This window comes from Nycticebus coucang, chromosome 4 (assembly GCF_027406575.1).
Source record: "Nycticebus coucang isolate mNycCou1 chromosome 4, mNycCou1.pri, whole genome shotgun sequence".
Lineage (NCBI taxonomy): Eukaryota > Metazoa > Chordata > Mammalia > Primates > Lorisidae > Nycticebus > Nycticebus coucang.
In genome coordinates this window covers 65401500-65426293 of record NC_069783.1, presented here as the reverse complement: position 1 = coordinate 65426293, position 24794 = coordinate 65401500, and the positions used below count along the sequence as shown (strand labels likewise).

General features: G+C 39.1%; 1 long non-coding RNA gene across 1 annotated transcript; it reads left to right on the top strand.

Annotated features, from left to right (window-relative positions):
• The first annotated feature begins 16217 nt into the window (after nucleotides 1-16217).
• Nucleotides 16218-22622, top strand: LOC128584586 (uncharacterized). The gene is made up of 3 exons (XR_008379693.1): nucleotides 16218-16326; nucleotides 19053-19536; nucleotides 22192-22622. It is a non-coding gene; the product is annotated as an uncharacterized LOC128584586 (long non-coding RNA).
• The last annotated feature ends 2172 nt before the right edge of the window (nucleotides 22623-24794 follow it).

Here is a 24794-nt window from a genome sequence, read left to right as displayed (position 1 = left end):
TCTTTAAACTTTGTTTCTGTAGCTTCCTCACCTCTGTCAACCATCACAGAATTGAAGAAAATTATGCCCTTGCTCTGGATTAGTTTGGCTTCAAGGCGTGCTGTGGCTGATTTTATCTTCTATCCAGACCACTAAAACTTTCTCCATATCACCAATGAGTTTGTTTCACTTTTTTATCTTTTATGTGTTCACAGGAATTTAATTTTCTCCAAGAACTTTTCTTTTGCATTCAAAACTTAGCTGACAATTTAGAGCAACAGAGCTAGCTTTCAGCCTATCTCTGCTTTTTACATACCTTCCTCCCAAGCTTAATCATTTCTGGCTTTTTATTTAAAATGAGAGACATGTGCTTCTTCCTTTCATTTCAATACTTTGAGGGCCCTCAGTTTTATATTGTTGTGTCTCAGGAAATAGGGAAGCCTGAGGAGGATGGAGAGACTAGAATACCTAGTCAGTGGAACAGTCAGAAAACACATGTTTATAGAGTTAGTCTGTTGTCTTGTATGGACATGACTCCTGAGGCCTCGAACAGTTATAATAGTAACAGCAAAGATCACTGCTAACAGATCACCATAACTGATATAATAACAATAAAAATGTTTGAATACTGAAATAACAAAAAAGATTGAGAATCACAAAAATGTGATACAGAGAGAGAAACTGAGCACATGTTATTGGAAAAATGGCACCGATAGACTTGCTCAAAGGAGGGTCGCACAATCCTGTGATTTGTGCAAAGTTTAATACCTGATTTTTATAATAAAGCAAAGTATAATAAAAGAAGGTATGAAGAATGAGAGTAAACAGCCTACATCAGAGGCCTCTACTCCATCAGTTTTTAATTAAACACACAGTCTTACTCCTAGAACACCTCAAGAAAGAAAAGAAGCACATTCAACAAAAACTAAATAAATCAGGGTATTAACAAGACATTCTTAAGTCAGAGCTGCAACGCAGTAAGGGAGGGCTAATGGACTAAGAATGCACCCTCAGAGGCTCCAGGGGACTTTCTGTATAAAAAGTCATGAATCCAAAATAAATTAGCTTACATGCTGAGAAAATATTCAGAGTTGTGAATCCTACTGTTTAGTCCTTCAAAATAACAAAGAAATGAGTGGGAAATCCAGTAAGTTGGTCTGGAGGGTAAAATAATCACATGTGAAGAAACACTTCTTCCTCTGAAATATTTGCAAATGTTCCCACAGGTATTTTCCCCAACCACATTACTCACCTCCCTGTAAAGAAAAAATGTTCCATGATTACAGATACAATTATCATTCTTAAAATGCAGAAGTCCAGGGGACCAGTGATACAACCAGTCATGTAGGAACTGACAGGCATAGAAAGTACAAGAGAAGTCAATCCCATGTCTCCTAATATTTTTACCTTCAGATTACAGCCACTACCATGCTCAACCTGTCATCAGAAGGAATTAAGGCCCAGAGAGAGCTGGGTCCCCGTTATAAGAGTGGGAAATTCCTAGCATATCCCCAAACAAGGAGCAGCACTGAGCAGAACATGAAGCCATGGTCCCTAAAGCTCCGATATTTTAAACATGATTTTTATTTTTATTATGTCAGTTTTTCTGTTGCATGATAATTCAGAAGTCCCAAACTTGCTTTATGAATTCTTTTAATTAAAATACCCATTTGCTAATGTCTGTGAACTTTATTGCCTAGTGGCGGCCACTATAGGCAAAAACATTCTATAAAGACCCTTTCACCCTTCTCTGTTAGGGTCCCCTGGTTTGCAAAGGATACACAATTTCTAAATGCTCCCATTTTTGGCAAAGTTAACATTAGGACAACTTTGAGTTCCAGTTCAGAATGTCACAGAATCAACTTTCTTTGTATGACCACAAATCAGTAATCCATTTAGGAGTGGGGAGAGCAAAAAGACTTTTATAGAAAAGATTATAAATAGGTATGGAGCTTCCTTTTTAAAAAAAATCATCTTATTAGGACAATTAAATAAACACTAATAAAGTGAGATTTGGAATTCTTTGACAACACAAGGATAAAGAAAACCAGAGAGCTGTAGAGATTTTGTTACTATTTACAGCCATAATATTGCTGCTGAAGAATAAGGAAAGTATTTACAGTAAAGACAAGGAGGGGAAGATCTAAGGGGTTTGGTAGGCATTGACAACAATTATTTGAAAAAGCAAAAATGCCCTGGAAAAAAGAATTACAAAGGATTTCATCAGACTCAAAGGGAAAGAATGCTCCATGGTTGGTGATGTAGTTGTGAATCTGCAGGCGGCTACCTCAGGCAGAGCAGAGCGAAGGCAGGGAGGGCGGGAAGGTACCACTCCACCCCTCCGATGGCTTTCATCAGGTCTTCCAGGACTTGTAGGCACCGTGGCTGACTTGGCGCTGCAATGTACATGTTACTTAGAGATAGTCTCAAGTGTGGAGCGAGGGTAGGAAGGACAAAGGCAGTTAACTGAGCTGGGAAAATTGAATGCAGACTTCTGAGATGAAGTGACTCAGGCTGAAGAGCAAGAGATGAAGAAATGGCCACTTCCCCCTCCTTAGCTGGGCTTCCCAGACATGTGACCTGTGCAGTACATGGGAACCCAAGTTCAGAAGAGCCCACTGCTTCCTTTAATGCTCTGCTGTCATCCTCTTGAAATCCTAAATAATTTTTAAGTGTGGGTCCTTGCATTTTCATTTTGCATTGGCCCCTACACAGACCTGCGCCCTGTGACAACACCCAAAGCTGGGGGCTTCTGACTCACGGCTTTAATAGCAGGAGCAGAGAAATATGGAGGAAGTCAAGTTTGATTATTTCATTGACAAAGTGAGAAATACAGAGATGGAAGTTTTTTTACTTGGTAACATGCATAGCTTCACCAAGACTTTATTTTCTCTTCTTTACTAGCGTCGTATCTTTTTTAAAAGTCATTTGGTCTGCAGCTTGACCTGCTGCAGCTCAAGAGACAGGATTGTAATCACCAGGTCAACAAGAGAAACAACGCCCCGTCAGCTCAACCAGACTCAATATGCATTAATCCTCCTGGGAGAGAAATCTCTGCTAGACTCTGAGGTTCTGCCATGCTGGATTATTTCAGAAGGGGCCTAACAGGTTCACCGAATTGTAGAAAAAGAGCACTGAATTGGTTGGCTACAGGGTCCTAGTGAATGTTACATGTTGAACGAAGTATTTGAGAAGTTAAGCTGGAGATCTGAAGGAGAGATCATTCTTAGATGGCTTCAGATTCACTTCCTATTTAACTCAGATCCTTGCCCCAGCAACCTCCAACAGTCTTCACAAAAGAGCACACTGCTTCTGTAGCACAGAAGGTCCATATAAATATATTACATTTCAATAAATAAGTAATATAATTAAGAGTAATCTTTTCCATATCCCAAATATAGCACGAAAATTAAACAAGCCAGCACATATTCCAGAGACAATAACCAAAGGGGAATGGGGCTAAGAAACAGATGAAAACAATATAAAGACATGCAAAACTGCTATTAGCTTGAGACAGATAAAAGAATTTCAAAATTATAGCTTTTGGTAATATTCAAATTGAGAGGCTAGTAATCTGGGTGCAATTGTGTTCAGGCGCATTGTTCTTTGTACAAGAAAATAGATTAAGAAAGAAAATAGAGCTGTTAAGCCCACCTCCAGGAAAAAAAATCTTCAGAGGAGGGCTCTACCTCTTTGAAAAATAGTATAAGACCTCTCTCCACATGCTGCCAAAAGTCAAGATAGGGAGCCAAGCCCGCCTGTCCAGTTGTGGAGTTGGACCTGAACCTAGAAGTCATTATCTTTTGCTTCTTAATTGTTTTCTTGTCTTTCTCCCCCCCCCCCTTTTCTTTCCTCTGGTGGGAGAGGTTCTTTGTGATGTCTTCTACCAACATCTTTTGTGCACAAAGGAGGTGAAGGAGGATAGGGAGGCCTGTGGTGAACACCATCCCTATCCCCGTCCCCAAGATGGCCTCTCATACAGCTGACTCACTCACTGCACATGGCCCAGGCAGTATGACACTTACTCAAGTTTACATGGTTCAACAGACGTGAAGCTAGGACTTGAGTTCAGACTGCAGATCCAGCCCAGCCTCCCTGATGGGGGAAGGAGGCAGGATCACACCCGTGCACCCAGTGTCGGGAAGCAGAGGCTCCTGCCATCCACTCTACCCTCAACCTGGACCCCCGAGGCCACACTATACCAAGACCCAGACTGGGCCACCCTTGCTGTATGAAGCTTTGAGAATCCAGAGTGAAGATTTTCCAGTTCTTAGAAAGGACCACAAGGACCCAGCTTCCTGGGTCCTTGCGGTCAGTCCTGACCATTACTCCTGCCCCCAACCACCACACACACACACACACACACACACACACACATTCACTATTTCAATGTGACCACAGCCCTCTTCACTGAGGATATCCCCCAAGCATGCATGTGTTTGTGTTTGTGAGGGGCCAAAGTGGCTATAAACCAGTAGGTCTGAAACCGGGGTGTGCATCAGAATCCCTGGAAGACTTGCTAACCAGACTGCTGGGACTTGCCTCCAGAGATTCTGTGATTGGGTCTGGGGTGTGGCCCGAGAATTTGCAATTCTGACAAGTTCCCAAACAATGCTGACACTGTCCATCCAGGGACTACCCTTTGACAACCTTTGCTATAAACCATCTTTGAGGGAATTCTGGCTTCATCATCACTACCTTTGCAGTGTTATAGGGCTGAAGGCCCCTCCCAAAGAAATGACACTTGTCACCTCAACACTCTGCTACACTGTGGTAGATTGTCTTCAACACGAAATCAAGAACAAGGTTTGTTAATACCTCGGGCTCTGCCTTCCTTCATACTTTGTGCCCTGATGATCTGAATGGGAGAATGATGTCAGGACTCTTAAAAAGGATTTCCCCTTTGGGCACCACCTATGGCTCAAAGGAGTAGGGTGCCAGTCTCATAGGCCTGAGGTGGCGGGTTCAAACCCAGCCCTGGCCAAAAAATGCAAAAAAAAGGATTCCCCCTCTTTCTAAGAGAGTGCAGAGTTACATAGCAGAGCATGACAGGATGGCTTTATCAACACTGGAAGATCAGAAATGTGGACAGAATAATTCAAGGAGAAAAGGGGAGTGCATGTATCTGCACTTGAAGGAAAGGGGATGGTACTGGTTTGAAATTTCCAGATTAGCTATTTATACAGCCTCAAATCTCAAGCTCAAGGCAGGTAAGAGGCAGTAAAATTTTTCACTGGAAGGGAAAAATAAAAGCAAAACCCTGTTCTTTAGAAATGATAAAACTGGTGTTCTTTAGCATTTAAAAAGGTGGTACTTTTCTACATCCCAATAATTCTTGCATTCTTTTAGATGAATTTAGCAGACAGATTTCTCCTTCTAATTGTGTTTTCTATGAAAATAAGATAATTGATTTCAGAGAAATGTTATTCACAAATTAGGTTAGTTCTCATTCATAGTCTAATTTCTTACTTAATTCTGGTCAAATATCCTGTAAGCTATGTAGTTTAAAATTAAATAACCAAGTCATAATGGGACATTACTAATATGTTCGTCATAAAAAATGAGTACTTTTAAAGAAATGTACATAGAGACAAAGCAATATGAAAAGAACAGAGAAGTTCATGTTCATTTAAAGTTAAAATTTGGCTCCTAATTAGCCGTTATAACATTCTCAATTCAATTCTGTAATTGTCTAGTTGAGTGCTAAGCACTATGGGAAAACCAGTAAACTAATAGACATGAAAGAACTTCATAAATCTTAAAATGTGAAAAAAATGGCATTAGAATTATTTAACAGAAGCATAAGCTAGTGTCCCCACCTTTACAAGGGTTTACAGTGACCCTAACAGCCAGCTGATTCAGCCTTCTCATAACATGAGCATTTCTTCTCTAACACGACTGACAAGGGTCGTGATGCTCCAGTGAAATTTCAAATACTAAAGCATCAAGTAAGCCCAATCACATGCTCTATGGGAACCCACAGAAATGTGAACACAGCATTGGCTCTCGGTAGGGAGGCTGGCAACTCTGACGTCTGTGAGGCAGGTAAATCCATGGAAGAGCTGATGTTGCAGCCTTGAGGAGCACTTCCTTTTCTTCAGGAAACCTCAGTCTTTGCTTTTAAGGCCCTCAGCTGATTGGATATGGCCCACCCACATTATGGAAGTCAATTTGCTTTACTCAAAGTCTACAGATTTAAATGTTAATCACATCTAAAAAAATACCTTCATAGAAGCATCTCCATTGGCATCTGACCAAACGTCTGGGTTCCACAGCCGGGTGGATTTGACACATAAAATAAACCATCCCACCAGTCTTTCTGCCTTTTGGTCCCTCTAATATGTCAATCAGCATCCCGCCCACTGCTAGGGACTGGGACTTTATTCTCCAGTTTTCTGTGTCTTTGAGAACATTCCAATCACACTCCGGCCCCTCCCTGACCCACGCTGCCCAAAGGAGATAGGTACATGGTTGCCTGACTATGGAATCTGGGAGACGTCACTCATCCTGGGTGGCTAAATCCGTACAGGCAGATGGGGCACACGGTTCTGGAGCCGTCTGGGTATTTCCATTTTCTCCCTGCCTGTATGAGCTTACCAGACAGGCATGCATCTGCAATTCTGGCATGTCCATCTAACCAGCTGATGTTTGGATTTCCATTTGTCTGATTGTTTTGTGTATCTCAGTTTTGTGTAACCTCAGTTGGTTTAGAATGTGACTGCTGTCCCTAAGTCTGCATCAGCCTCCCTCCTCAGTAGGTGCTCTAGCTTGTCCACAGCCACCCTTCAAAGCATGACCTCAGGGGTCACTCAGCCACTGCGGTCCCTTCTAGCTGTGTGACCTCGGGCTTCTCATTTAATCTTCCTTAGCCTCAGTCTTCTCATTCACAAAGCGGCTAATGGTACATGCCGCCTCCTTCGCAGAGATATGGTCAGCACTAAATCATACAAGGCTACACACATGAAGTTAAAGCATCTATTGAAAATGCCTAAGAGATGCCAAGTGCTCAATGGTTAATAGAAAAAGTAAACAGTTAATAATAAAGTAATAAAATGTTATCTTCAATCACTTTATCGGCTCATTTTGAGTCACTTTCAGACAAACTCTCCTCCCACAATTTGTATTAATTTCATGAACTTTTAACCTTAAGAGCAGAATTGTACACCTTATCCATTTTAAATTATTTGGGGGTGGTACTATTGAAAACCCCTCCCCAATTTCAGTAGCCCCTTTATCTTAACTCATATCCTTTCTAATTCTTATAAATCATAATACATATGTTGTCCATCTAGGCTTACCTTCTCGCATTTCCTTTGGAGCAGCTTTCTCCTAGCCATCCATCTACCTAAAATTATAATGCCCTCTAGGGTTTTTGGTGTCCCTGATTATCACCTGGGGGCACTTGTCAGATTTAGGCTTCATTCATTTGCTTATTCAGTTAAGCATTTATTGACCTTGTTATTATATGCTGGCCCCTGGGCTTAGTGCAGGACTTGCCAAAATGAAAGCTCAAGCCCCTGTCCTCAGAAGCTTCTAGAACAGTGAGCAATATGAACACCCACAGGCAGGATAACACAGTGTAGCACGGGGGCTGCAGGGGGAAGCTCTGAGTGCAAAGTGGGTTCAGAGGGGGCCATCCTGCCCAGCCTAAGGTTTAGGACAGACTTCCCAAAGGACGAGGCCCCTGAGTTTAAAGTATAAGCATATAAGGATTTAGACTAGCAAAGAAAGCAAAGGAATATCTTAACATCAGAAGAAATCATCTATCCAAAGGCAAGGCATGGAGAATGAAAAAGATAGCAAGTAACCCTATAGAACTTGTTAGAGTCAAAGCCGAGGTCCCCCTGGGGTGGTAGACTGCCCTGTTACCTAATACTCAAGGAAGAGCCATGGAAGGATGTCAGAAAGTAATTAACACAATTTGAACAGTACTTACAGAGATTACTATGGCCTCAGGTGGGAGGAGAGAAAGCCTTTTGAAAAGACTTTCCAGGCCCAGAGCTAAAGGCAAATAAATCCAGAAGAAAGTTCATGGCAGGAGATTACTTTGAGTGCTGGATTTTCATGATGTTACAATAGGTAGGAGAGGTTATAATGCTTTCCCAATAAGGCCGCTAAACTGAATCATGGATCTGAGAGTCGGATGGGACTAGGTCCCGTTTTGACATGGGCAGGACTCTACAACTTACACAGTGTGGCTAGTAGCTGAGGCTCGAGAACTGCAGTGACTGGGTCATATCCTGGAGCCTGCAGTGGTGGGTGCAACATCAGGGCACAGCCTCCTGCTGCGTTCAAAGACCTCTCTGTCCACTGCGTAGCTTCACCAGGGAGGTGACTGCAAAGGGCTGAGCCAGTGAAATGGACAACAGCTTCTTGCTTCAGACCTCTCAGGAAAGAAAAATGATATCCAGTTTCTTTACGGACAGCATGTCAGCAATGATCCTCCCTTGGAACTTTCTCTTCTTATTCTCCATTTTGAAATAATAGCAGAATGAAGTACTTAAACACCTGCCCTCTAGGACAAAAACTGAAAGAGGTTAATTTTCAGAACAGAAGCATTTTACATAAGATTGCTCTTATTTTCTTATCCATTTCTAAAGTGGATCAGATCTTCTTGAGTGCTATTCTAGAATGTCAGGAAATACACAGATAATAATACTCAAAGAGCCATTTCTTTGCCCCAGCATATTGCAGCGTCTGACCTTATAAGGCATTAAGTCCAAAGAGATCAGACCTGCCAAGAGAAGAGCCAGGGGAACATTCTTGAATAAAAGGAGGATGGGAGGCTTCCAGGAGAAGAATGAATGTGACAGACTAAAGCTGTAAAGACAGACAAATGTGGTCTCGAAAAAAAAAAAAACAATGAGAGGATACATCACAATAGGCAAGTGTTTTGTTTCATTGTCTGATAGTAACTATAGCTATTTATATAGCACTTAGGACGTGCCAATCATTCTACTCAGAACTCAGTACAAGTTAAACCATAGGATTCTCACAGCAGCCCTGGGATATGGTAATATTATTGTCCCCATTTTACAGACAACACTAATGCACAAACAGGTGAACCATAGAACCTACTCGAAATTGAAACTAGGAACGGGTACCAGGAAGAATTGCATTTAGTGTATTTTGTTCTTGTCAATTACATTAAAAGCAGATTCAAACAAGATTTTAAAATAATTTGTTTTGAATTAGAAACACATGCCATGTCTTTAATTCATACCTCAGGGAATTTTACTTTTAATTTCTTGCCGTGCTTCCTTGTGGCCCACATTATTTTTCAAATATAATTGGAAGATATAAAAGAACTAGGAATACTGGCTTTTAGATAAACAACTGCTTAACTTAGGCAAACTCAGATCAAATTCAAGCTGAAGGCTCTTTCTTTTAAAAATTGTATTTTTTGAGAGGTAAGATGTTTCTGTTCTTGTTGAGCTCTAGGCCAGAGAAATAGACATATTTATTTAGTTTGGCCTGGGTCTAGTGTGCAGTGCTTGCTGTATTCTTCTTAGTTTATTGTAGCTCTTAATCTTCTACACATGCAACCAGAGACCTCAGTGATGAGGGCATTGGAAAATCTAAACAAATAATAAATTCTGGCTACAAGATTCTCCATAAATGTAGTGCTTAATAAAATAATGCTTGGAACCACGATATTAGAATGATTAGATCTTTGCAAAGTCACCAGATTAGAAATCCTAGTGCTTGCCATTGGCCGAAATGTTTGGGACCACTATTTTATACATGCTAAAACAAAATAGTTCTTTGTTTTGAGAAGCAAATATGATTCAGTATTCAATAGTTCAAAGCGGAAAGTCATACTATTTTTCTCCTAAGCCTAAAGCTTCAGTTATGAGCTCCTTCTAGTTTGCCCTTTTGGAGTTCAGAAATTCAACTCCCGTCTCTTTCCTTTGCACTGACTGAACACCTCCACAGAAAGGGTCCCTAAACTTCCACCTGGCACAGACCCTGGGGCACTCATGTGGCACCTGGTATCTGGCTCAGTTACACCTGCCTTTCATGGCACTCGGTACCACGAGCACCAGGACACTGACACTCCAGATCACCAATAGTGTCAACTGGCATTTAACTTCTTTTCTATGCACAGATTTTTTTGTTCTCTCTCTCTCTCTCTCTCTGTCTCTCTGTATTTTCCAAACAATGTAGTCATTGGGAGTGTGTTCTAAGGACTCAAAAAAGGATAATAAGCCAGACGTAGCCCCTGTTATCAGGGCACTGACAGGCTAGAAGGGATGACAGAGAAACAGGAAGTAAGGCATTCGGTAACAATACAGGATACAAGGGAAATGCCTAAAGAGAAGGTCAGTATCAGAAGAAATAAAGCAACAGGTTGAAGCAGTTCTTGAATGGAGGGACTTTGGCTAATTCTTTCAAACTAAATACCCTATTTCAAGGTTTTTTCCATGTTTAATTTAATAGGCAAAAATATTATTATAAACAGAATTTTAAAAACAAAAATATATTTTCAGGCTATTCAAGTGCTGAGTTTCTTGAGGGTTTTTTGTTTTTCCTAGTATTAAAAATTTTTAGACATATTCTGCTATGAAACACTGCTTTTCACAAAATGACTGCAGATCCATTCAACCTAATTAAATTCTTTCTTCAATTATGCCACTATTGACTCCCTTGGACAAATACCCTTCTGATTTGAAAAAGTCTAGGCAAGCTTCACCTCCACATTGCCCCTCCACAAGATCTCATCTACCTTATTCTTCCTTCCCCCAGCTTCATAAGAGGAATATAAGCTTTAACCACATGAAAGTTTACAGTATTCTGTGAATTTATTCTCATTTTCTCTCCAACATATCCAATATCCACAAAATGATGACCAACTTAGTCATGCTTTCTAATGACGTTTTGGTCCCCAGTGGACCCTACATAAGACGGTGATCCCATAAGATTACAATAAAGCTGAGAAATTCCTATCTACCAACTAGTGATAGGAAGCTGTCATAAAATGACATTTTGACTTTATGACACATTGCCTTTCCTATACTTAGATATGTTTGGACACACAAATTCTTATCGTGTTACGTTGCTTACAGTGTTCAATACAGTAACATGCTGTGTAGGTTTATAGCCTTGGGGAAATAGGGACCTTACAGCCTCCAAGTGCAGTAGGCTGCACCATCTAGTTTCGTATAAGTATACTCTATGATGTTTGCACAACCACAAAATCACCTAAGGATGCATTTCTCAGAATGCAGCCCCATTGTTATACAATGCATGCCTATCTATTCATTTCTATAAGAGAAATAAAAATGATTAGCAATTATAACAATATAGATAACAATATAGAAGACTATGACCATATCCAAAGATGCTCTGGAAGGAAGCCAGCCTGAGACAACTAGAGCCTTCACGGATGTTCCATTGTTGGCATATATTGAATGGGACTTTTTTCCCCCAAATTTGAAGGTAGAAGTTTGTGGTCTTCATTTCTTTGTAGTGGTAACAATAAATCAAGAGTAATTTCTTCAAAGGCTAAATACATTTTCCTCACAATAAAAGTCATAACACATGTTTATTAGGGAGAACTTGCAAAGTCTAGAAAAAGTTCAATGAAGAAAACAAATTCCCACATAATCCCACAACCAAGTCTTATCTACTTTCACTTTGAAGTCATGTACGGTTGGTTTCTATGTCCACAAACTAGACTGCTTGCGTGGTACATGCTACTCTTTCCACTTAACGTTGTTCTGGAAATACGTATGCCATTATTCTTTTTTTGGAAATTTTTTTCTTTTGAATAAATATATGAATTATCTAGGTATCCTCCTATCTCTGTATATTTAGATGTTTTCTATTGTTGCTACTATGACATAATGAAGAAATAATTTATAAGAACATCTAAACGACTCCAATAATTAGAAATCAAGATCAGCTAAAACATTTAAGCATAGTAGAGGTGTTTCTGCAGGTTATGAGTCAGGAGTTATCTTTGGTTTTCCATCTTTATGGTGCCTTTTTTACATGACCAACTAGTTTAATAACACCTAGATTTATTGGTGCATCAACCTTTTATCTATCTCTTTCCAAATGTATTGTTTTAATATCCTGCTTTATTTCCCAATTTTTTATGGCAACTTGGAAATTTTTAACCTCTTTAATGGAATATGTATTCAGTTATGTTTGTTGCACAACAAATTGCCCCAAAACTTAGCATAAGAGAATGGACATTAATAACCTCACAGAGTTTCTGTGGACCAAGTGTCCGGGTACAGCTTAGCTGTGAAGTTCTAGTTCAGGACCTTATGTGCTGTCAACCTGAAGTCATCTCTAGACCCAAGGACTAGAACTTGGCTTCCAAACTCACTCCCTCAGTTGCTGGCTCGCCATAGTTCCTCAACAGCAGTTGACTAAAGATCTCTTCCTCATTTTTGGACCTCTCCCTTGAACTGCTCACAACATGCAACTGCTTACCCCAGAGTGAGAGATCCAAAGGAGACAAGAAGACAGAGGATGTCCAGAACAGGAGCATCACAAAAACCTGTCTTGGTACAATGAAGGAGGGAGACACACAGGGGTGTGAATACCAAGAGAAGGGATCATTTAAACTTTGAAATAATAAAAATCTTGGAAACTGACTAACCACAGATAGTCATTTTTATGAGGACCCCAAATAAGCAGGTAATAATTTTCGGTCAAAAACTCCTTCACATATCAGTACTTAGAAAAGAGTTTCCATTACCTATTAAATTTGAATGTTTTACAACTGAGCAACTCTGCCCTTCAGTTTCATTTCCAAAATGTTTTAGCCTTTCATGTGTACACAAGAGCATATGTACAAGAATGCTCTGTGCAGCAGTGTTTGTAACAGCAATAAATAACAGTCCAGATGTCCATCCATAGAAATAAATTGTGGGGTGTTGATATAATAAAACTCTATAAGCAGTGACATTGAATGAACTAGACAACAGGAAAAAATCCAGTTGTATCTGTGGAGTGTGAAAACAAGACAATATCTATGTCCATGTAACAATTACACTAACACATAAAAGAGGAAGGCAGATAAGGTACCGTTTAGTCCTAAAAGCAAACGTAGGATGATCCAAAGGCCAGGAGAATAGTACCCCACCAAGACCGAGCTAGGAATGTACCCAGGAAGGCACTCAGGGGACATCTGAGGAACTGGCAACCTTTTATTTTTTTTAACCTGGAGTGGTGAATATACAGGTATTCACTTCATGTTTTTTAAACCTACATAAATGTTTTTACATGATTCTGTAGTTATGTGAGGGACATCACATCATATAGTAAATATATTCCAGTGTTTCCAGCATGACAAGAGTAGTCAACACATATTAAGCACTTACTGTATGATATCTACTGTGATAAATATGTTGAGTGCTATTTTTTTTTTCATTTAATTCTCATAACAGGTGGAAGGTAAAAATTAACCTTTCGCCCCTTCTTTGTCAGAAGAGAAAACTTATAGAATTGAGAACACTTGTCCAGGGGCACACAGCCAGCATGTCATGGAGCTGAAACTCCAACCCAGACAGGACAATTCTAGAGCTAACCTTCCTGGTAAGTTAAAGTTAGCATTTGTTCCTAAATTTAGTTCTGCGTGTAAAACAATGAGAAGAAGCACAGCGTTGACCAAGGCCTCAGACAGGGGAATGGGCCAACTCACACAAGCTCCCCAGGGCTCCCTCTCTCCCCGCTGTTCCCTGATGATGAAATACTTCTCAGCTTTCTATGGGATGCTAAGCATCTCTCCTGTAAACACCAACCAATGACAGGGCACATTTTTAGAGTATCTGCTGTAAGTCTGACTCTCACCTGAGTGCCAAGGGCATTCACTCATTTGATCCTCATAACTACTCTCTCCAGTGGATATTACTGTGGTACCCATTTTACAGATAAAAGAACAGGTGCCAGGGAAATTGTTTCCAACATTTACACAGCTTGTAAGGAGCAGCCCTGACATTTAACCCCAGGCATTCTGGCTTTAGAACCTATGATCTTAATCACTAACATGCTGCCCCTCATGAAACATTAGGATTAGAGTTAAGGCTGATAAGAAAAAAGCCAGCTCCTTTTGTAATGAAATGTGGCATCAAATATAGATGTTCTGTATCAAATAAAATGCTCTAAAGGACTTCCATTTGCAAATTTTCTTATGATATCAGAAAAACGTTAACACATGTTCTAGGAAGAAAACAATGGTTTGGAGACAGTTAAAAACAAATATAATTGCACTTGGGGTTTTAATTTAACTTCGTTACAAGTTCACTGCCTTTATTATCTTAAGCTCACAGAAGTTAATTCAACTAGTTAACGGCATTGCAGTCATTTGATTCACATTTGCTTTAAGTCATTTTTAGGAATAAGGAAGGATATTTTATGTATTAATCTGAACTTGGGGGCTCCCACTGTATAGGAGATTATAGAACAGAGGATATTAAGTTGAAAGAGATACAGTCTCCACCCACAGGACTGTCACAACCTAGCGGTAGACAAATAATTATAGAGCAGAAGATTACCATACAACCTGTTAGGTTCTAAAGCAGAAAGACACTCCAGAAATGACTGATTCAGTTTATGCTGCTCTAAAAAAAGTAGATGACATTTGAACTGAGCCATGCAGGACAAATGTACTTTCCCTAGATGGAAATTGAAAGAAAGGGCATTCCTGGGAGAGGGCAAAGCATAATCAGAAGTCTGGAGGCACAAAAGAATATCACACGTATAATTTTTTGCTGTTGTAGTGCAAATTGCTAAGAGGGTGATGGTGGAAAATAACTCTGGAAATGCCAGTTGGAACAAGATTACAAAAGCCTTTGCCAGACTCCATGGTTAGACTTGAAGGTAATGGGAGTCTTAAAGATTTTTAAGCAGGAAAGTGTCATGTTTATTACTCATTTTATTTTATAATCCAGGAGCCTGGATTTTAATAGTTTTTGTCAAGCACTACTAGAAGTCTGAACTAGACTGACTTATTAAATAAATAGTATTCAGACCCTATTTTACAGATGAAAAAATCAAGGCGCTGAAGAGTAACATCCTTTGTCCAACATGACACAGTGGGTCAACAACAGAGCCAGGGTTCAACCCAAATGTTCAGACCGCAGTGTCCCTGCAGCAGATCACTACTCTGCCAGGCCCAGGGATAACCACAGTGGTGAGACAGGGGAGAGTTGAGTAGCCAGAGAGCCCTTAACTTGGACTACAGAATCCAGGGTGCTCCCATTAAGCACCCTGGAGAGCCTAGAGAAGAAGCGGGTCAAGTTGTTTGTATATGGAACATTTTTAACTATTTGGCCAAACCATAAGAATTAGTGATTTAGAGTAAAAGAAAAACTTAAAGCCAGAAAGAGTGCATGAGTTCAGTTTCAGACGCATGGTCCAGGAGGTCTTTGATAGCCAGGCCAAGATGCCAAGAAGCTATTGAAAATGCCAAGGCCAGTCACAGGATTGTCACGAATTGGGGAAAAACAACTGGACACAGAATATCACCACTGAACAGACATAACTCTGGAGAGGCCGAACTGGAGCCCACAAGAGGCAGCTCAGAAGAGAGAGCTGTAAAACCAGGTCCATGTTCAAATTCTGGGTTTATCTGTATGCCCTGGGAAAGTTTCTTCACTTTTCAAGTGAAAGGTGTGTGTGTGTGTGTGTGTGTGTGTGTGTTTAATTTGTGCAAAATTAAATAAAATTAAATAAATAAAGACTGTAATACTTCATTTACCACTTGTTGTAAAACTGAAAAAAAATATGTCTCTAAGCACCTAGTATATCCAAAAATAAGTTCTCAATAAATGGTAGTAATTCTTCTTATCATTATTATCGTTTAAGGGATTTGTCAAAGGTGTAGACAACACCCCGGGCTCTCAGCCCAATTACTCTGTTGGCAATTTTTCCCATAACATTCTCTTAACTTATATGGAATGATCACTAATTTTTCAACCCAAGAAAAGAAGCTTCTTTGGGAGAGCATAAATTAGCCTTTTTTAAAAAAGTCAGTTTTCCATCAGCCTAAAAAATAACCTAGAGAAAAGAGATAAAAATTATATATATGTACAGATGATAAAATAAAAAAAATATTGCTTGGGAATAAACCAAGTGCCACATTTTCCTAGAATTTCAAACACACCAGCAAATGTTCCGTGTGACTCATTGCATCTAAGGAAGAATCAGGCAGACAGACTTTCTCAGCCCTGGCCATCTTGCTCAAGATTTTCCATTATATAAATAATCTGGTTCACACATCCCCCAAGAAGGATTGTCTTTCAGGAGGCATGGAAAATATGGAGATCTATAGATCTAACAGAAAACACCGGACCCAGGAATGAAGTAGAAGCCTTGACTACTGAAGGATATGTAACCTTTTATTTATCACACTGTCATTCCCAAATCCCTCAGACATATTTTTCCTGCAGATTCAACATGTTGAGTAACAACACAGTTATTCAGTCAAAGACCTTGGGATAGAAAAATTATGGTGGAGAAGATTTTCTGGTACAATGACTTCAGTTCACGTTGTATCACACACACACGCATACACATGGGTCAAAATACAAACAAACACACTTTAAAAAAAGGGACACTGGAAATAAATGAAATTTATTGTTTAATTCGATTGCCTCTACGATAATACGTTTGCTAAGGATGTAAACATAAGCAATGTGGAAAAATAAAATAAACCAAGAGGAAGCAGCGCCAACCTCCATCCATTACAAATAAGGAGTGATGTTCCAAGACAAAATTGTTTTTTCCTTCCCCACCAAGGACTCTTGGTCTTTATAGTTCAGGTCTCTGAACATGGGGACAGAGCTTCAGCCTCTGCTGCTTCTCCCTCCTTTCATGCCCCCAACTCTGCCTGCGCTTATCTGAATATATAAGGCTGCCCTTTACTCAGATTTATGGGTCCAGCCAGGGCTGTGTGTATTTACAGTGTTCTGACCTGAAGGCCTGGGCTGAAGGAGAAGAGGAGGGAACTGGGACCCATTCCACAAACAGAGACAGATATGAGGGGGAGGCAGAAGGCTTTGCTAGCACTTAACATTTTTAACTATTTTGCCAAAGCTTAAGAATTAGAGATTAGATTAGACTAAAAGAAAAACGAAAGATGTCAGTGCCGACTTGGAGAGGGTAAATTGTATATTTTTGCTCTAGTTTGAATTGCTTGCAGGTTCTGGATCAGGGGTGGGGTAGGGTTAAATTTAATGCAGAAGGTCAGAAAGAAAATTGGTAAGTCACTTACAGAGGGACTTGTAAAGTGCTTTGGGAAGGCAGAGGGTCTACAAAAATGAGGATATAAACAACATTTAAGAAGTCAGAAAATTTCTCCAACCACAAGTTGAGCTCCTTGTGTGAAGCAAGACTAGTTGCCTTTTTCAAACAGGAATTGGCTATAGAAGAAAAATCCCCTGCTCCATGTTGAAAGGCAAAACCCGTTGATATAGATTTCCAAAGCTCAGTCAATTATAAGCTGAACTATGTTCTTGAAAGCAATTGCATTTTCAAACAGGGCTGCTTAGTAAATGGACTACACCAGAACGTAAACCAACCAGTACACCTGTGAGGTGCATGCACCAGGTCAGATGCGAAAGAAAGAGCAATTGAATCTTCAGCAGTACTTGTAACTCCAAAACTGAAACCCTCTTTCTCCCCAGGGCCATATCGTCCTACACAGGCAAAATGTGAAAGCACAACTTCTTTTGGGGCCCGTTCTCAAATGCTCTACTTGCTGAAGAAAAACTTGAGTTCATGGGGGAAAAACCCTGGCCTATCAATGGACTAAATCAGAAATAATCCAGCTTCATAAGTAAAGGCTACAATATTCATTAGAGAACTCAGAAACTAGGCAACTAAGAAAGCAGTAAGTGAATTCTTCACAAATCAATTTACATTATAAAAAAGCAAAGAGATGTAATGTACACGATTGAAACTGTGATTGGAAAATTTGTGAAAAGCCATCAAATTGTTTCTCTAATTCATTTAAATATAAAGCCATCATGTTCCCAGGGTGTCACCTGTTAAAACTATAATAATGTGCTATATGGAAAATATTGTTTGATTGGAACGTTTTCTTTTAACTAAAATATGTTGTGGGTAATAAAGAGCGTTATTACAGTCCCTTGTAAATGGACCTGTGTGACTTGGATTGAATTATCACTAATAACTGCATGAGAAAACGCAGGTGCTCAGCATTGTGTGGCACTTTACAAATGTTAACTTGTTTATTAGTATTACATTATTATTAAAATCGTGTGTCAGGAAATCAAAAGTAAAATTCATCCTATAACTGAACTTTGAAAAAATTTATAATACAAAAATCCCATAAATGCATTTTCTTTTTCACTTATGTGTGCCATTTTATGCTTAAAATTAAACATAAAATTCAGAGCAGTAGAGTTAGAGGAGGCATTTGCTTATTACCTCAGCACAAGCTGACTATATAACAGTGAAAACAAGGCAGAAAGAATGAAGAATGGGAAAGAGCTACTCTAACAAGGTTGCATTTCTAAAGTAAAGTGGAATACCTTCCATAATATTCTCCATTCTCTACAACTAATTTTTTTATCACTATCCTTTTTGAACTTCTCCACCAAAATAACAAAACTTCTGCTTTGTAAATAATGCATGCTCAAAACAGATGCAACTGGGTGAGGAGTATTTAGAAGAATTTGGGGGACTATCATATCGTAGCTAAAATGCTTCCCTACGTCATTTCTGTTGAGATCCAGTTGCCAGCGAAATAATTTTTTTCTCTAATATGGTGTGGATCGCAGCAGCAGTGGGTTCAGATGTAACCATTTCAGAGCAGGGGCCTAGCTCAGTATGCCCGGGGGTGGGGGGAAAAAACCGTACCACAAAGAACATTGAGATGAATGGCTCTATTTTATGAGCCATAAAAGTTTTATTCATCTTGACACTGAAACAGGTTTAGGCAGTGAGTTGACACGCCTTAAATAAATAAGTGGAATTAATTCCCCAGCCCTTGAAACAATAGCAGCATCCATGTAGCACTGAGAAATGCCCCATTGTTTCCTGTGGCTGCCTGATATTGATATTATTTGTGTTTTTCTGTGCTGCTTCCTCAGGGGCCTGGTTGATCCACTTCAGATTCATCCCCTGTTTTATTAGAGGTTGAAAAAGGTTCAAGACCTGGTTGTACCACAGCTCCCACCGACAGCTAAGGAACCAGTTTGGCGTCTGGTTTGTCTGTTGTTTTACTGCTGACCTTCGGATCAACTTTAACCCCTGACCTCTGGAGGCATCTATCATGACAAGAGGCTGTTTAACACAAATGGTGCCCATTTATAGGGGAAGAGACTCAGAAGATTTCCTTTTTATGAAGAATTTAGTTTTTCACCCCTCTTTTCTCAGTCACCACAGGTGAAATCCCTCTTAGCAGCTGGCTTATGAAATAATGTGAAGGGAGGCCTTAATGAGCAGAAAGCACCCTCAGCTGGAGATAAATATATGCAAATGAGATGCACAAACAAAGGAGCCTGGACAGAGAAATATCTGCAATTCCAGCAAAATGCTGCCTGCAGCTCGAAGATGAACAGCTTTGATAAAATGGTAACAAAAAGCACCTTTTTATCCTCCAGCGTGTTTTACATTGCAATAGACCATTGTCATTGCAACCTACTGGAGCATGCAGAGGTTTTCTGCACTGTTTCAGAAAACTGTTTAAACATTTGTTTTAAGGCATTCATGAAATATAATCAATGGACTGCTTCTTTGTTGTTATTGTGATTTTTCTTTTTCTTTTTTTTTTTCCTGAGTGTGTTTTAGATGTTACTGTAGTTATTTTACCTGTTGGTCTTTTTGTGGTTTAATGTGGCTGTCTTGCTGTGGTAGCTCACATTTGTTTTTTGAGTTTTCTTTTTTTTCATTTTTTTGGTGACTGTTTCTTCCACTAGTTAGAAAGGTTTTTTTGTTTGTTTTAATTTCATGGAAAGAAATTTCAAGTAAATAACTAGTAAGAATTGGCTTTGAGCAGCACCCAAACAACTAGTTTTAATGATGGCAATCAAGTGTGAGAGCTAATTCTGAGACAGGCATGTAACATGCTGATTTTAATAAGCTTTAAAAAGGCAATCTCTAACTTTTAAAAGTCTCTTTTTAATTTAATTGTTCTTGGTTCGTATGATACCAAAACAAACAAAACCATTAAAATGTTTTCAATATGTATCCACATTGTTATTTGATGGTATTTTAAATTAGCATCATGTTGGTAAAATATTGATTCGATGAGCTTTAAAAATGGAAAAGCTTAAATTATTGACCTGTTTGAGGGAAAAACAACATTTCTCTCTTAGAAATGAACAAAACCCTAACCCCAAGATCTTAGCAGAGGGAGGCTAGGCTCATGTAAATTGCTGCGTTTGAGCATGTGTGTGTGTGCGCTGTTTAGGGGATCAGGCAAAGCAGCTAAGGGGAGAGAAGAAACACTATTCCCTCCCTATGTGGGGAAATACCACCACTCACATAGCTCAGCACTATTTGGCTGTTTCATTTATAACACAATTCTAGCATTCTGCCACAGAGACGCCCAAGGATCTTCACATTTCCCTTACCTAAATTATTTCATCTTGGGAGCTAGTATTGGAGTGGAGACATTTCTTCTGGGTACTGTGTAGCTTTCACATTTTATGTGCATTTCATCAGGCAAATGTCAAATCTGCTAATAACGAGAAAATCTCCTCAGTTTTAATCAGACCACTCCTGTTGCATGGGGTGGGGGTGGGGATGGAGGCAGGGAGAGGGTGGAGGAGGGAGCATTAAAAGCACTGAGCAGTTTGACCAAAGAGAAGGAGAAAATGCTTCTTTGGATTTGAAAATGACACAGGCTGGGTTATCTCAATGTCTGTACCAGTGCGTCATTAAATTCAGAATTTCAGGAGTTAATAGAAACTTGGTTATATTAGGGATGTTTTTTCAAGCCCAGGTTTGCAGCGGCATAATTATGTTCAACTGCTGTTGTTTGGAAAGGGCAAACAGCATCTTAGGCACAGAACAATGAAATTACAGCTGAGATTTAGGTTAGCAAAAGCCGTCTTCTCGAGGCTTTTATGATTCATTATTTCCCATTAAATACAGTATTAGAAGTGTACACTAGATAGCTCATGGTTGCTGCTCTCGGAGCACATTATCTATATTACACAGGTCTGGGGAGCAGAATTAGAAAACTTTGGGGGAATGAGCAATATGTGTTTGCTGATAGAAGTACCATATGGCTCATCTTCTTCAATTGCTTTCATTGCGACTCTGATGCTGGAGAAATTAAAGTTTTATTTGATGTGGCACAGCTTAATGAACTGTCTTCTGTTAGGAAAATTGAATATGTTTCCTGTTATTTGAGCACAGAGCCTCCATGGTTTGGCTGATGAGGGATGCATTATGTATTGTTTATTTAGCATTTTGAAAACAAAAGCAAGATATCGAAGGTAAAATTGATTACTGCTGGATTGCATTATATTATCAAGTTCTCTCCCTTTAAGTTTCCCTTTACAATCCTTTTGTAATATTTTAATATGAGATTGTTTCGGGGTTTTGTTCTTCTAAGTTACACAGACCTTGGCTTTATCAAAATACCTTTATTTGTAAACGAGCCACAAGAAACTGTAACGCAGTATAATTATATTTATAAAGTTCTAAGAATGATGTTTGGGAAGAAAGGAAATAATTCAATTTGTGTGAATCTAATTGCAAAACTTCTAGTGAGTCCCCAATAGGTTTTGAGAGAATCTAACATTTGGCTAGTTGAAAGAGGGATGTCATTTTCTTTTGTTTGAAGTAGATCACTTAAGAACATGCTGGGTGGGGCTATAAAAGAAGGAACAGACCTTTACTTTTTGGAAATACAAACCTCAAAACACCAAGTTTTAATTTTTAAGTCAGTTGTCAGCAAATAAAAAGCTGGATTTGACCTGTGAATTAAAAAAATAAAGTGCAGATTCCATGAATTTAGATTATTTTATTGAATATGGCTAAAGAAAACATACGATCAAAAATTATACTCACACACTGAGAAAACTAGGGTATCAATCGAATGAATGTTCTCCACTTTCTGAAAATCTGTAAGGAGACATGTTTAACATTTTGTTCAATTTCCTTGTTTTTTGTTCTAAATCTGATAGTTTTTTCAAAAATTTAAAAACTGAATAATCTCTAAAAAAGGGCTATAAAAATCCTCTTCTAATTTTTACATTTCTGTCTTCCATTTTTCAGTGGGAAATATTCCTTACATATGCTGATGTCTCAGATGCACCAATCTGCAACAAGCAACTAGGATAAAAAATAGTTAAAATGAATCAACATTTATCCGGAATATACAGTCTGGACCCACTCCCCCCCCCCAAAAAAAAACGTCATTCGTCTTCTGGGTCCTGTGATGTTTTGAGGATTCTGGCAAATACGGCAGTTAAACAAACTTCTCGCACAATCTAAATACAGTCTGTTCAAGAGAGGCTTCCAATGTTTATAGATCATAAGTAAAGGGGAAAAAATCTGGTATTTAACCAAGAATAGTGCTCTTGAAAATGTCTCTGAACAAAGTGTTTAAGCAAAACTTTGGCCACAGATATTCTCAATTCTCATTCTTCCTCTGATTTTTCTTTTTTCAGTGAAGAATTTTCATATGCCATCATTTTGTTCCTTTATCTTTTTTCTTTGAAATTAACAAATCAATTTTAAAAAATGAATGCCTGATGAGGAATCTGGTTATACAAACTTCCCTTAGAAACAGTGAAGAAGAAAACAATCCCCCTTTTATGAACCCCATCCCCTGACAGGGGCCTCCAGGAGGAACACACCATTACGCATTGTTATCAGCGTGGTGTAATTTGACTGTTGACAAAGTATCCGTGGCAGTGAGAACAGCGCAGTTAGAAGTGTGGCGGATTGTAATCAAGAAGATGCTTAGCTGTGCAACACTGCATCTTGAGCAGATTTGAATCAACATTGCCTTAAGGGGAGACACACACACCAAAAGAAAAAAATCCATTAATTTTTAGAGGGAAAATTAGAGTGGCACTTGATGAAGTGAAATTTGACATGCGTTAATTGCTCTGCAGCTCTCCTAATTAGAGATTTTCAAATTCTTTTACTGCTGTCACCGTGATGGCACATTGTCTCGCTGGACAAATACTAAAATTGCAAATTGGTTGGATCAGGAAGTTTTACAGACCAAGATAACACAGTATCCTCCAGTCCACATCCAAAAGGTGGACAGCTGGAAAGCAGAGATGACGTTCAGCTTTACCTTCACCCCACATTAAAAAAAGGCTTATTAAAATAGTTTCGTTATGAGACTTCATGTAAAAGAAGCAAGTGTCGATGTGATTTTCTTAAACAGATGGAAATACTCCTTTGATACTCAGGCCTGTCCTTCATAGGAAATATTTCAGGTAGGAAAAAAAGCCAGTGAAATGCTACATTATATATACATTCTCGTATTTCTACGTACACTCTTTAGAAATTGGAGCAAGGTGGATTTTTTGAAAGGCCATGTCACATTCTCCCCCTCTGGTTTGAAGGCTAAGGCAACAGCACTCCAGCTTCCCCTTCTTGTCTTAACATAATTATACTGATGTTTGGCCCCCAGGATAGCACCAAATATGATAGCATAATAATTTTGGTTTTCTTTTTTCTGCTCTTCTCATCTAGCCCTTGAACTTCTCTTAATTCATTAACATTGAATTTTTTCAATTTTCCATTTTCTTGCAATAACAATATTAATGCCGGGGTGAAGGCTTGATTGGAGCTAAATTACTTGTTACCTGATGGCATTTATTTATATGGCATTGAATTATAAAGCTTTGCTATTGTCATGCCTTGGGCGAATTGTTTATGACACCAGTAATAGGAGTAATTGTTATTGTTGAAATTACCTGTCAGCTACCCATAGCAGTGGCCCTTGTCCCACTGACAAATAGTGACAAGGGAGAGGTATCCTCCATGCGTCCCCCTGATGGCTTCTCCTCTGATAATAAGAAGTGCAGGGCCTCTGATAATTTGCCTGTCACTGTGGAGTGCAGCTCAGAGAGAGTTGGCCAAATTGTTGTCATTCACTTTGACAAAGACAGCAAAATGCTGCGGTGCAGGAGGAGGATTATCAAAATAAATGAAATCACTTACACCCCTTTTGTTTGTTTGGCTCAAGAATTGCCTAGCTTTGTATGAGGTTGTGAAACCAAGGTCCAGTTCTTAGCAGTGCACCTCTGTTCATTCTAAGATGAAGATCCCAGGGAAGGAAAGGCATATTAAAAGACTCCCTATTTTACAATTTGCATTGATTAAGTAAAAAAAGAATATTTAAATGCAAAGAGAAAGTCAATGAAATTGTAACAAGAAGTCTAAATAGGTGGTGGAATACACTGGTTTTGATACACATGTAAAGGGCACACCTTTTCTCTCCTGTCCTCCGTTTAGGCACCTTATTCTTCTCTGACCCAGGCAGGCATTCAAATTCAATAAGCATTCAAAAATGCACAAATGTCCCCTTTACGATCAAGTTTTCTTTACAAGTGTAGAAATTTGCATTGATGACTCTTACAGCTGTAAATGATTATACAGTCAAATGTAGGATTATTATTTCAAATGACCATTTCCTTACCACAAATTACTTTTTATTTATATACCATCTTCATGTGTAAAGAGATAAATGAAACAGGTTGTTTCAGGTATGAAGCATCAATTATCACAGCCTTATGGAGGAAGCAAAACAGGTCTGTTATTGCCAGAGCTCAAATATAAATATTTGCATTTTCAACTCCCTTCCTTACAGCCTGTGAACCTGTCACAAAGGGAGGAAGGGGACAGAGCAGCCACAG